Source organism: Hylobates moloch, unplaced genomic scaffold (assembly GCF_009828535.3).
Source record: "Hylobates moloch isolate HMO894 unplaced genomic scaffold, HMol_V3 SCAFFOLD_10, whole genome shotgun sequence".
In the NCBI taxonomy this organism is placed as follows: Eukaryota; Metazoa; Chordata; class Mammalia; order Primates; family Hylobatidae; genus Hylobates; species Hylobates moloch.
Window position 1 is genome coordinate 25,946,092 of NW_026652285.1, and position 12,503 is coordinate 25,958,594.

At 48.0% G+C, this 12,503-nt stretch overlaps 1 protein-coding gene across 2 annotated transcripts in view; it reads right to left on the reverse strand.

Moving 5' to 3' along the window:
* Window positions 1-5,826, reverse strand: part of STAT5B (signal transducer and activator of transcription 5B) — a 75,920-nt gene extending 70,094 nt beyond the window's left edge. The window contains exon 1 of one of the 2 annotated variants that reach the window (XM_032163654.2): window positions 5,639-5,826. The gene's annotated coding sequence lies outside the window, so the exon portion shown is untranslated. The remainder of the gene's footprint in view (window positions 1-5,638) is intronic. The other variant, XM_032163651.2, reaches the window with a different exon arrangement.
* Between the last annotated feature and the right edge of the window lie 6,677 nt (window positions 5,827-12,503).

Sequence of the window (12,503 nt, forward strand, 5' to 3'; positions counted from 1 at the left end):
ATCTCCATCAACATTTTAAAAAATCCTAAACATATAAAAATATTTTCTATTCAAAAGCCAACAAGACTCCATTTGGGAACACAAAGAAGTACAAGTCTCAAAGAAACAAAATGTCTTATAACAAAGTGGCAGTGGCCGGTTCGCTTTTGCTGTACACTAGTTAGAGATGCAGCCTCTGGAATCAGCCCCGCCAAGAACAGTAATGTGACCTTGGACAAATTACTTAACTTCTCTGTGGCCATTTCTTCATCTTCCATCTGGGAATAATACCCACTCCTCTGAGAATCACGAGTTAACACAAGGCCAGAGCTGAAAACAATGTCTGCCCAGCACACTCTCAGTGAACAGTAAGCATTAGGTAATATTTTTATTATCTTCATACTTGAAGGCATTGGAACATTTTCTCAAACTCTGGGTTTTGAACATAATTTGAAGGACTTGTTAATTGTCTGCTCACCTCTTGAAAGGTGGCATCATAATGATTAGATACATAATCAGAATATCTTCCCAGGTGAGCTGAGGTAAGCAGAGCTCTAGCCCAGAATGATGAATAGTTATTTTTAATACAAATCATGGATGTGGCTGTTACTGACAACTTCGGCCTGATTTCCCACATGCAAAGAAATCCCCTAACAGGGGAAAACAAGCAATGTTAGAAACCTGTTGGGTTTGTCCTGTTATCATTACAGGGTAAAGCCAAATTCACATTTAGTAGCCTGATGGGCATTAAAAATATTAGTCACCAAATTAATCCCAGCAAATAACAATAATTGATTGGCTCATTGATGTATTTCCCCTTGTCTTCCCCAACCTTTCTCTAACTAGTCAGAAAGGAAAGTTTTCATATTTTCTGAGAATCTCATTACTGCTCTCAAACCGTGCTCTATATCTTAGTATAATTTAAAAAATGAGTCAGCACAAGCACCTCAAAAAACTAGCATAGAATATGAAGCTATTTCTCTTCATAATAGAAAAGTGCAAAAATTTTTGAAAAGGTTATTCAGGGTACCAAAGGTAATAGAAGAATACATGAAGAGTGAATGTTGCAGTAGATTTTGCAAGCTGGCTTCCAAAAGTAGGTAGAAAAAGATAAATGTTCTTCATCAATCAATCAATACAGGTATTCATCATCTCAATGGTGTCATCCATGTGAAAATAGACATAGTTATTAAGAATAAACCTAAAGAAGAAACTATCTTGTATGTGACAAATTATAACTTCTCCTTTCTTGAATATTGGGGCAGCAGGGGAATAGGAAGTCAAGATACTCCAAGAATTAACTTCATTTGCAAATTGAATTGTACATAATTGTGCACCATGCTAATGCAATATTGCTTTTAGTAATGGGATCCAAATGAAAATTTAGAAGAGGTAAACTCCCCCTAAACTGCAAACACATCTGAATGTCAATTCAATTAGGAGTCTATTTAGTTATTACACTTCTTAGAATAAAGCGAGTTAAAGGCCAGGAAAAGAACACTTGCTTTAATCACTGAAACAATCTACACATATTTCTCAAGGCTCCACTTAACTCATCCTGCAACATTTATATTAAAAGTGACCTATCACTTAAGTGACCCAGGAGAGTAAAGGAAGAGTTTTAAGGCTGAAGGTGATTCCTCCTGAGCTCTAATACCATACCCTAAATTTCACCTCGTTCTTAACTCGTTTCCATGACACTGTGTATGGCTTTTAAGCAAGTCCAGAAAAACGGCTATCATTACTACTTAATATAAACCATGGGGTTCTGTATCATATAAACCCAGAGCAACTTCTCTTTGAAGCACCGACATTCAAGGCTCTACATAACGTTTCAACTCTATCTTAGTGCTGTACATTTTCCAAGTACCTGCGAGGAAACAGATAGCAGCACCTCCATTTTTCTGTTAATTGTGCTTTTGTTGCTGTTCTAAGACTCCTTCCAAGGCTGTTAAACTTTGAAAAGAGTTGGGAAAAGACAAGAACATCTTGCCTTCCCGATTGGGTATTCAGGCTTCACTCAGTAAAGCTGTCATGAAGTAGCGCAAAGGGTCAGAGACAAACCACATGGCATCTGATGTTTGTCGGTATAAGTTTAAAATAAAAATGTGACACTACAAGAAGGTTAACATTTGGACCTAATTTTGAAAATACAAACAGGAAGCACCCCCACCCCAATATTACCATTTAAAAAAAAAAGGAAACCAAACCTCAAAGATACCTTCCAAGGAAGTGATGGGTGTGACCCAAACTAACAAAAGTAATAAAACATCATTTCAACTCTGAAACCATCAAAAGTGAGGGTCTCATTCAACCAACTAAAAATCTAACACCTGTAAATTACTCTTCTCTTTTGATTAGTAAAAACAGCATACATTTAGATGTGCAAAATCTTCTCCAAACTGACATAGGCTTTTCAGTAACAGAGGATCATCATTAATAAAACACCCAATGTCAAGATTTTACTTCAAATAAGGCCACTATAATTAAGAGTGAATACAATTTTAAAAAATATTTATCACTCTGATGCTTAGAATTTAAATTTAAGTACAAAAACTGTCTGATCAATGGAAACTAGATCGTTAAGTTTGACTTTCTTATTCCCAGAAATAAGCATAAAACTGTTGTGTTTCCAACACTGCAGGGGAAAAAAAAAAACTTCTGATTTTAGAAGAGTTCTATTCACAAAGCTCAGAATTAAAAACATTTTCTTCCTTTAAATACCACACGTTTGAGGACAGCGATAGTGTAGAGCTAACTTTGAAGCATTATTTTTATTAAGTTGCACAGTTAAAGTATTTTGATACTTTGATACTTTATAGTATCAAAATAAAAGGATATTCTTCCAAAGAGTCCAGTAACCTGGAATTGCCAGATAGCATTTTAAAAGAATAAGTTTCAAATTATCAGAAAAATCATACAAACTAGGGTTATTTTGCTTCCTTTTGTAGGAATAATGCAGTAATCTACACTCTTAACAGAAAGGGAAAAAATGTGTCACAGATAGAACGTCCAGCAATCTGTGAATAACCTTATGAGATACAGACATGTTTGTAAGGCACGAAAATAGTTAGGCTTCCTTTGATTCCACCTGTAACCTGCATCTAATCTTGAGCATGTTATTTACCTACCTATAACGTCTTCCTTTTACAGTAAGGCTACCTGTGTCACCTACCTACATAATAACAAGCCAAATAAACCACAACAAATTGATTCATAATATATAAGCCTAACAAAAATTACAGACAATTTGAACACTAACAATACTATGATTTGAAAAAACTCGACTTAAGTATCAAAAAGTAATAAATGGCAACTTTAGTCTTGATGTGGCTTTTACATATGTAAATGACATAAAAACAATCAAGAGAGGAAGAAAATGGAGATGAGATGAAAAGTCAGAGCAGGATAGGAAGTGTTGACCAAAATATTTATGTTGTAACACTCCAAACGATGATAGCACATTTTTCTCCTACTATCATACATATTACGAAGTACACACCTTAAATTTCTTAACACAATCCATATTAATATCCCGTGGGCAAAAAATACAAGCACTGAAAAGGTGAGAACTGATGAGAAGGTGGGACAGTTTACTTAGTTGGGTATACAGCAAAGATTTTGTGCAGAGTTTAGCTTCAAGTTATGCAATAACCAAACTGCTGGTGATAGAAATCAACTTTTTTTTTTCTGATGGTTTGCTTTACAAAAAAAAAAAAAAACTCTCCATTCCTTCCCTGTGTCTCAATCTGGAGCTTGAAATTTCATCTTCCAGAGGCTACAGTAGCAAACAAGTCATCTCCTAGATAACGCACTTACCTGACCCAAGGTGTGGTGTTGTTTGAATTAAACGTAACAGATTCCACAAATTGTCACATAGGAAGTTTTTCTTAAAATCGGCAGCCCCTTCTCTTATTTAGCCATGTCCATTCTAACAACTGTGATCTTCCATGAGATGGAAACTGGTACCCAATGAATAAACAAAACAACCCAAAGCCTTAAAATAAAATCAATCAATAAGATTCTCCCCATTTGAAGTGATCAAAACCACTCCAATATTTAGTGTTACAAAATGAAATTTTAAAACATGAAAGGCACACTCAATAAAATACATCCTCACCTAGGAATTGACAGGCAATGAACATAACGCAATATAACATAAGCAAATGGACAATAACAGAATGTTGGGGAGAGAGGCACAGTTCTATTATCTTAATTGAACGATAACAAAATTATTTGAAATAATGTAGACCCAACAGCTGAAAGCTTATTATGGCCCAGGCGGCTATCCAACAACGTTGGAAACCTAAGATCCAAGCAGACCATAAACACCACTTGAAGACTGAAAAAAATGACATAAGCCCAAGTATGATATTCGGTGTCACGCTGGCCCTTTCAAAGGGCATTCCCTGAGGATACTGCAGAGAAAATGTGTGGAATTGTATCTAGGCAAAGATCTATATACTGCATGGTGCTTTGGGAAGAGCACGAATCTCAGAGTCCTTGAAGTTTCAATCCCTGGATACTCAACAAACAGCCATGTCACCTGAGCAGGCCACTTACTCCACCTATCTGGGCCTCAGTTTCCTCATTTGTACAGTAAAAGAATGTGGCATCATCGCTGGGTTCCTTTCCAGCTCTAACATTCTTTGACCCACTTCTGGCACTATTTATTTGATACAAGGTATGGCGGGATCACAGGGACCAAGACGAAAAGAACTGACTCTGGCTCTTTGGCAAAGAGAGAATCGGTATCTCTTTCAGCCTTTAAAATTCTTGTGGTTTTCAATAATCCCGTCTTTCTAAAAGCTGGCACTTGTTTTTCTTCTTTGCCTTTTCCATCACTGCTGGCTACAAGTGTTTGCAACCGCCTCTTGCTCCGTGTGAGTTCTTTCCTCTTTGATCACCCCGAACATCTTGCCAGATTCCTTTAGCCTCAGACCAGCTTTTGTGATACAACTCCCCTTCCGACTCTCCAAATCTACCCCCGACACCAGGAGCACTTTTAACCCTTTATCCCTGACTAGAAAGAAAAAGCACACTGCATCCCACGGCCACACGCACGAGCCCAGGCCTGGCGGGTCCTGATGTGGGATCCCGCCCCCCAGAGTCTTATCGAAACGTTCGTATTTGTTGTCTTGACTCCTTCTAAGGCCCTGTTTGTTGAAGCTTTGCTAATATCCCCCACCGCACTAGGCACCCCCTCAGGCTCATCCCATCCCCGGAGTCCCAGGCACCTCTTTTGAAAGAAAGAAGTTAAAGCAAGGAAGACGGCTGGGGCTATTCGGAATTGCAACGTGAAGGTGTGAGGCGGCTGACAGCAGCCCCCTGAGCTCCTAGGGGGTCAGCGCGGGGTCCCCACACACCCACTCGGCACACGCGCACGCAGCCTTTAAAGCGCACGCCCCCCGCGGCGCCGCGGCGTTCGCAAGTCACCCTCGCGCGCCCCGCATTGCCCTCAGCCTCCCCGACAGCCCGCCCGGACCCCCTCTCCCCGCGCGCGCCCCTCGCCCAGCGCCCAGCCACCGCGGCCCCGGAGCGATGGCGGCGGCGCGGCCCTGACGGGCGGCTGAGCGGCTGGAGCGCGGGCCCCGCCCGGGCTGGCTCCCCGGCCTGGCTCCCCCGGCCCTGGGCCCAGGGCTCGCCCCGCAGCTCCTACCTCGCTCGGTCCCTCGGGCGCCCGCGGCTGCTCCGGCCCCGCTGTCTGGCTTGCCCGCCCGCCCGCTCTCTCCCTCGGCCGGGCTGCCGCGCGGAGTCGCCTGCTTTGGGTCCCCGCCCGGGGTGACGGCTCCGGCCGCCGACTCTCCTCCCGCCGGGGCCCGCGGGGGCGCGCGCGCCGCTCACGCGCGGAGGCCGAGGGACGCGCGCCGCTGGCAGCCCGGAGCGCGCCCCGCTTCCTGGTTCCGCCCGGCGCGCGCTCGCCAGCCCTCAGTCCCTCGCGCCCCTCCGCGGCCGCCCCTGAAGGACCCGGACCCCTTCGGCGCACCCGAGGTGGCGGCGCGCTGGGCGGGGCCCGTGCTGGCGACGCGCGCACCCTCTTTCTGCGGCGGTGGGGTGTCTTCCCGGCTCGGCTCCCTAGCCGACCCCGCACCGCAAGCACATGCTGCTTTGTTTGGGTTAGGTCGACCACCCACTAGCAGGGATAGGGCGCACTGTCCTGGTCGTTTTGGTTGGCCCCCTCCGCGGCCCGCCCACCTCCCTCCCTGGGAGCCCAGGCCCGCGTTCCGGGTCCTCTCTCTCCGAGGCCGAGGTCAGAAGTCCACAGCGGCCCCGATCAATAATTATCCTGGGTTTGCCCCCGGGAGGGCGTCTCAGCCAGGGCTCCTGCCGCCTGCATGGGCACAGCAGTTCACATTCGCCCAGGCCGAATTCACCTGTCCGTGTTCCAGGGTGAACCTACGGGGGACGGGGCGCCTGGGGCCGGTTCCCTTCCTGGGAAAATCTGGCTGGCTCCCACCAGTCAGAGCTGCGGGAGGGACTGCTCTCTCCAGAGAAGAAAGAATAAACAGGGTCATCTGTAGGATCCAGGGGAAGGGGGTCCCCCAGATCCTTTCCACGTGCTGGGGAGGGGGTTGCGGTGTGTGGGAAGCTAGCCTGAGTCACCCACTCTCCTTTCCTCTGCTACGTCTCTCTCCTGGAGCTGGCCAGCGGTTTCCCTGGCAACCCTCCAAGGGCTAGCACTAAAGCAAGACATAGGAAAGCTCCAGAAGCCAAGCTGCAGGGGCCAAAAGAGAGAGAAGGACCCCTCCCGGCCCCACTCAGACACACAGAGCTCCCCTGTGTGTATGCAAAACGTTCACGTCCAGAGATGGCCCAGAGCTGCAAGTTCGCCCATAGTCCTCACTGGGCAGCTCTTTCCAGCGGCCTTCTCTTCACCTCCAGAATGACACCAGCCACAAAAGTCTCCAGCTGGTCAAAAAACCCTTCTCCCCTACCCAGGCCACTGCTCCAGTCCCACACTCTGGGCCAACACCTGGCACAGTGCTTTGCACAGAGTAGATTCAGGGAGCTTGGAGGCCGGAGAAGGAAGCAGGAAGCAGGATGGATGCGCCAACCAACCCCGAGCTCTCTGGCAACCTCCCTGACAGTCACTGCCCATGATGTTTTGACACTCAGGTGCTCCATGTTCTCCATATTTCTCTTTTTTTCTTTTCTTTTTTTTTTTTTTTGAGACGGAGTCTCTCTCTGTTGCCCAGGCTGGAGTGCAATGGTGCGGTCTCAGTTCACGGCAACCTCCACCTCCTGGGTTCAAGTGATTCTCCTTCCTCAGCCTCCTGAGTAGCTGGAATTACAGGCGCACGCCACCACATCCGGCTAATTTTTGTATTTTTTTTAGTAGAGACGGGGTTTCACCATGTTGGCCAGGCTGGTCTCGAACTCCTGACCTCGTGATCTGCCCGCCTCAGCCTCCCAAAGTGCTGGGATTACGGGCGTCAGCCACTGCACCTGACCCGTGTTTCTCTTTCTTGTGAGCTTTCATCCCTGCACACATGCTGTTCCCTCTGCCTGGAATGTCCTGCCTTCTTGATGCCTGCCCTTCGGTGACATTTGCTTCAGGCAGCATGACCTCCCTCCTTGTTTCCCACCGCGTTGTTCATGCCTCTATTAAAGCATTTCTTGTGTTGAAGGACAATTTCATGTTTTCATGTTTCTGTCTCTATCCCCAAGGGCAGACACAATATCCTATTCACTTTTAAATCCCCCTACTCGTGTTCAAGCCCAGAACAGACGCTCAATAAATATTTTTGGAACAAATCCTATGCTCTAGGAATGGAAATGGAGGTTACAAGGACTATGCAGTCATTAAGAGTACAGGGTCTAGCCTGGTGTGGTGACACACACCTGTGGTCCCAGCTACTGAGGAGGCTAAGGTGGGAGGATCACTTGAGCCCGGGAGGTCAAGGGTGTGATTTTTTTTTTTTTTTTTGGAGACAGAGTCTCACAAAAAAAGGTCTCGTGGTGTGGTGGCACAATCACAGCTCAAGGCAACCTCCTGGGCTCAAGCAATCCTCCTGCCTCAGCCTCTTGAGTAGCTGGGACCACAGACGTGCACCACTACTACTCCCAGATAATTTTTTTAAATTATTTGTAGGCCGGGCACAGTGGCTCACGCCTGTAGTCCCAGCACTTTGGGAAGCCAAGGTGGGCGGATCATGAGGTCAGGTGTTCCAGACCAGCCTGGCCAATATGGTGAAACCCTGTCTCTACTAAAAATACAAAAATTAGCTGGACATGGTGGCACGTGCCTGTAGTCCCAGCTACTTGGGAGGCTGAGGCAGGAGAATTGCTTGAACCCGAAAGGCGGAGGTTGCAGTGAGCCGAGATCACGAAACTGCACTCCAGCCTAGGGAGACAGAGTGAAACTCCATCTCAGAAAAAAAAAAAAAATTATTTTTAAAGACAGGGTCTCACTATATTGCCTGGGCTGTTCAAGAACTTATGGCTCAAGCAACCCTCCCCGCTCAGCCTCCCAAAGTGCTGGAATTACATTTGTGAGCCGCTGTGCCCAGCCTGAAGCTGTAGTGAGCCATGATTGTGCCACTGCTCTCCAGCCTGGGCGACAGACAGAGTGAGACCTGTCTCAAAAAAAAAAAAAAGTGCAGGTTCTCAAACCAGACTCTGTCAATTCCTTGAGCCGGGTAATCATGAGTGTGTTTTCCTCTATCTTCTCGTTTGTAATGTGGTGATAGAGACAGTACCTACCTCATCGGGTTGCGGGAAGTAAGTGTTTACTACATGTAAAGTGCTTCACTGTAAAGCACTATATAGTGGTTAACTATTGCTGTGGTGTTTAGCAGCAGCTAAAGTGAATACTCCTCTTCCCAAGACTGGCCAAGGTCTAGGACTCAAGCCAGCTGGTTTGTGGCAGCCACAGGGCGCTAGTTTAAATGTCCTGAAGGGGGCCAGGCGTGGTGGCTCACGCCTGTAATCCTAGCACTTTAGGAGGCCGAGGCGGGTGGATCACCTGAGATCGGGAGTTCGAGACCAGCCTAACCAACATGGAGAAACCCCGTCTCTACTAAAAATGCAAAATTAGCTGGGCATGGTGGCACCATTAGAGGATTACATGCCTGTAATCCCAGCTACTTGGGAGGCTGAGGCAGGAGAATCACTTGAAACTGGGAGGCGGAGGTTTCGGTGAGCCAAGATCACACCATTGCACTCCAGCCTGGGCAACAAGAGCGAAACTCCATCTCAGAAAAAAACAAAAAAAATGTCCTGAAGGGTGGGTGGGAATGCCTCTTGATTCTTGCAGCTCTAGGCACATCTCTGACTGATGGTCACCGGGCACCAAGCTAGACCTGGCTGGGTGTGTACACAGATGCCGAAGACAGAATGTTCTGGGTGACTACCTCAGCAAAACAGAATGTTGTCATCCTGGGATGGGAAGGCCTGACACCTGCTTCTCTGCTTGACAGTTCTGATGCGGTGAGACCCTCTTCTTCTAGGCCTCGGGGACATATTCCCTTAAATTGAGGGGACACCAGACTTAAGACATGACAGAAAGAAAGAAACTGAACAGGAAGCTAGGATCCTGAAAGACCCCACAGTCCAACCCAGAAGGAATGACCCAAGAAGGTACCTGGAGATGCAGCAATGTCGACTGGAGGGTCTCATCCCTTAGTGCACTGGCCTGACCCAGGAGAGAGGCTTGGGGGAAGAACCTGGGGGTCTAGTCCACAGCCCTTGTCCATGCATGTCCCTGCTCCCATCCTACAGCCTCCTCCCCTCTCTCTCTCATAGATGAACACATGGCTCTCAGAGGGGGCAGCTTCCCTGCTTCACATCCTCCCTCACTCCTGCCCCAGAGATCATGGGGCCATTTTCTGGGAACGTCATTGAAGCCACAACCACGATCTCCTCTGGCCAGAAACCAGAGACCTTCGTTATTGTGGCTTCCCTCCTGCATCCCAGGAGTCAGGCTGATCCTGGGCAACCACCGGCCACACATTTGCTAAGAAAGGGCACTGTGGGAATGTCCCTTTTTCCCTGTGGGGATGAATCCTTCCGTAGGGGGATAGGTCAATACAGGACCCTGGAGCCATGTGGAGAAGGTATAGGATGCTCAACAGAAAAGAAGGTGGGGACCCCAGATCTCCAAGGCCTCAGAATGGCATGGCCTCGGTTTGGAATGGGCTCTGCAGTTTCAGAGGGCTCTGTCAGGGCCCCTGCTTACTTCTGCCAGATCATTGGTGGTGAAAAGTTAGATATGGTTCTAAATCCCAGCTCTGCTAACTTACTAGCTGTTGGCCGGGCACGGTGGCTCATGCCTGTATTCCCAGCACTTTGGGAGGCCGAGGTGGGCTGATCAGGAGGTCAGGAGATTGAGACCATCCTGGCTAACACGGTAAAACCCTGACTCTACTAAAAATACTAAAAATTAGCCGGGCATGGTGGCAGGCGCCTGTAGTCCCAGCTACTCGGGAGGCTGAGGCAGGAGAATGGTGTGAACCTGGGAGGCTGAGGTTGCAGTGAGCCGAAATTGCACCACTGCACTTCAGCCTGGGCGACAGAGCGAGACTCCATCTCAAAAAAAAAAACTAGCTGTGTGACTTTGGTCTGGGTACTTAATGTCTCTGAGGACCTCAATTTCCCATCATGTGTAAGTCACAGTTAGGAGGTAAAGTGTAATATATGTTTTAAATCCACAGAATCCTTCTGTGCATTTAAATGCACAAAAGACCCTAGCAACTGTTGTTGCCCCTCCAGAAGGGCCCTGGGGGACAGGAAGACAGGAAAGGGCAGAGACTAACTTTTCACCACATACCCTTTTGAATCTTTTGTTGCAAAATACATATACCATGTGCAGGTGCTCCCTATTAAAACATTAGGGACAGTTTTTTTAAAGGAAAAAAGAGAGTATTTGTGAAGGCAACTAAGCACTGTGCCTGGCACTTGATAAAAAAGCATTTTCTCTCTTTCTTTCCCTCAGCCCAATCCCAGCCAGTGTGCTGGCCAGGAGAGAACTGGTGCTTTGTCACATGGAGGGGAGGGGAGAGAACGGGAGCGATGGATGTGCAGGTGCATGGAGGACTCAGCACCTGGAGAGTCTCACACACCCCCTCTCAGTCTTGCTCCTGTGTGCCTCACCAATCTGGGCTCCCTTCCAGCCAGAGCTAAAGGCTAAAGGGTGGGCTCTCTGGAAAGGCCAAGGATCCCCCGACCCCGCCTCTTGGGACAGGGTCACTGGGCTCTCTCTACCCAGAGTCCTGGGGGATGCAGCATTATCCAGGGAGGGTGGGGCGGACGCAGAGGAGGGAGCAGAGTGCCACTGCAGCCAGTATCTTGCTGGCTTGCCGGGCAGGTTAAGAACTCAAAATTCAGCCCAGCACCAGGCAAAGATGAGGCTGCTGCCGCCACTGTGCGTGGAAAAGCAGCTCAGTGGGACCAGAGCAGGCAGAGGCCAGGGCAGCAGGGGGAGAGCCTTCTGGGAACCATGGTGGGGGTGGTCAGTGAACAGGGGGCTGCCCTGAACTGTCAAAGCTCCGGAAGTTCTGTGCTGTTTTAGGGGCCTTCATTAATCCAACAAATATTTATGAAGCCTCTATTGTGGACAAGCAGTGGGACATAGCCCTTTAGGCAATGTGTTAGGGCCATAAGAAGGGGCCTGTAATACAGATGGGATTGAAGGGTAGAGGAAAAAACACCCAGCTCTACTGGCCAAGGCTTCTGAGCACCCACAATGCACCAGTCACTGTGACTGAGTCTTTTTTTTTAGACAGAGTCTCACTCTGTCACCCAGGCTGGAGTGCAGTGGTGCGATCTCAGCTCACTGCCACCTCCACCTCCCAGGTTCAAGTGATTCTCCTGCCTCAGCCTCCCAAATAGCTGGGATTAGAGGCATCTGCCACCACACCTGGCTAATTTTTTTTTATTTTTAATAGAGACAAGGTTTCACCATGCAGAGTCTATGCCGGCTTGTTCAGGCTGGCCTCAAACTCCAGACCTCAGGTGATCCACCCGCCTCAGCCTCCCAAAGTGCTAGGATTACAGGCGTGAGCCACCGCACCGGGCCTGTGACTGGGTCTTAACAGAAATCCCAGCAGTGGGTCTTGCTATTTCTTTACAAGTGAGGACGCTTAGATCCAAGAGGCAGACTCACTCACTCAAGATCCTACAGCAGAGCCAGGGTCTGCACCAGGACCTTATGACTCCAAAGCCTTTGTGTTTTCCTCTAGGCCACACTAACCCTAGGAAAGATGAGGCCAATTTCACCAGGTGGCCAAGGGAGGAATGACATTCCAGGTAGATGGAATGAAAGGGGCTACTGCTTGGAGTTAAGAGGCCAGTGCAAGAGGAAAGGCCTGGCCGAAGCACTTTTTTGAGGCTTGGAGCAAGGAAGATGTGGGTAGATCTGAGACTTAAGATACAAAGAAACAATGAGAAACAGATTCTACAGAAAGGAACCCCCTCCAGTCATAACAAAGGAAAGTGGCAGAGTACTGGGAGGTGTCGTGGAAGATGCTCAGCCCCCTCGCACACAACCCCCAGAGGGCTTGAGGTCGGGTACTGGGCTAGGCCAA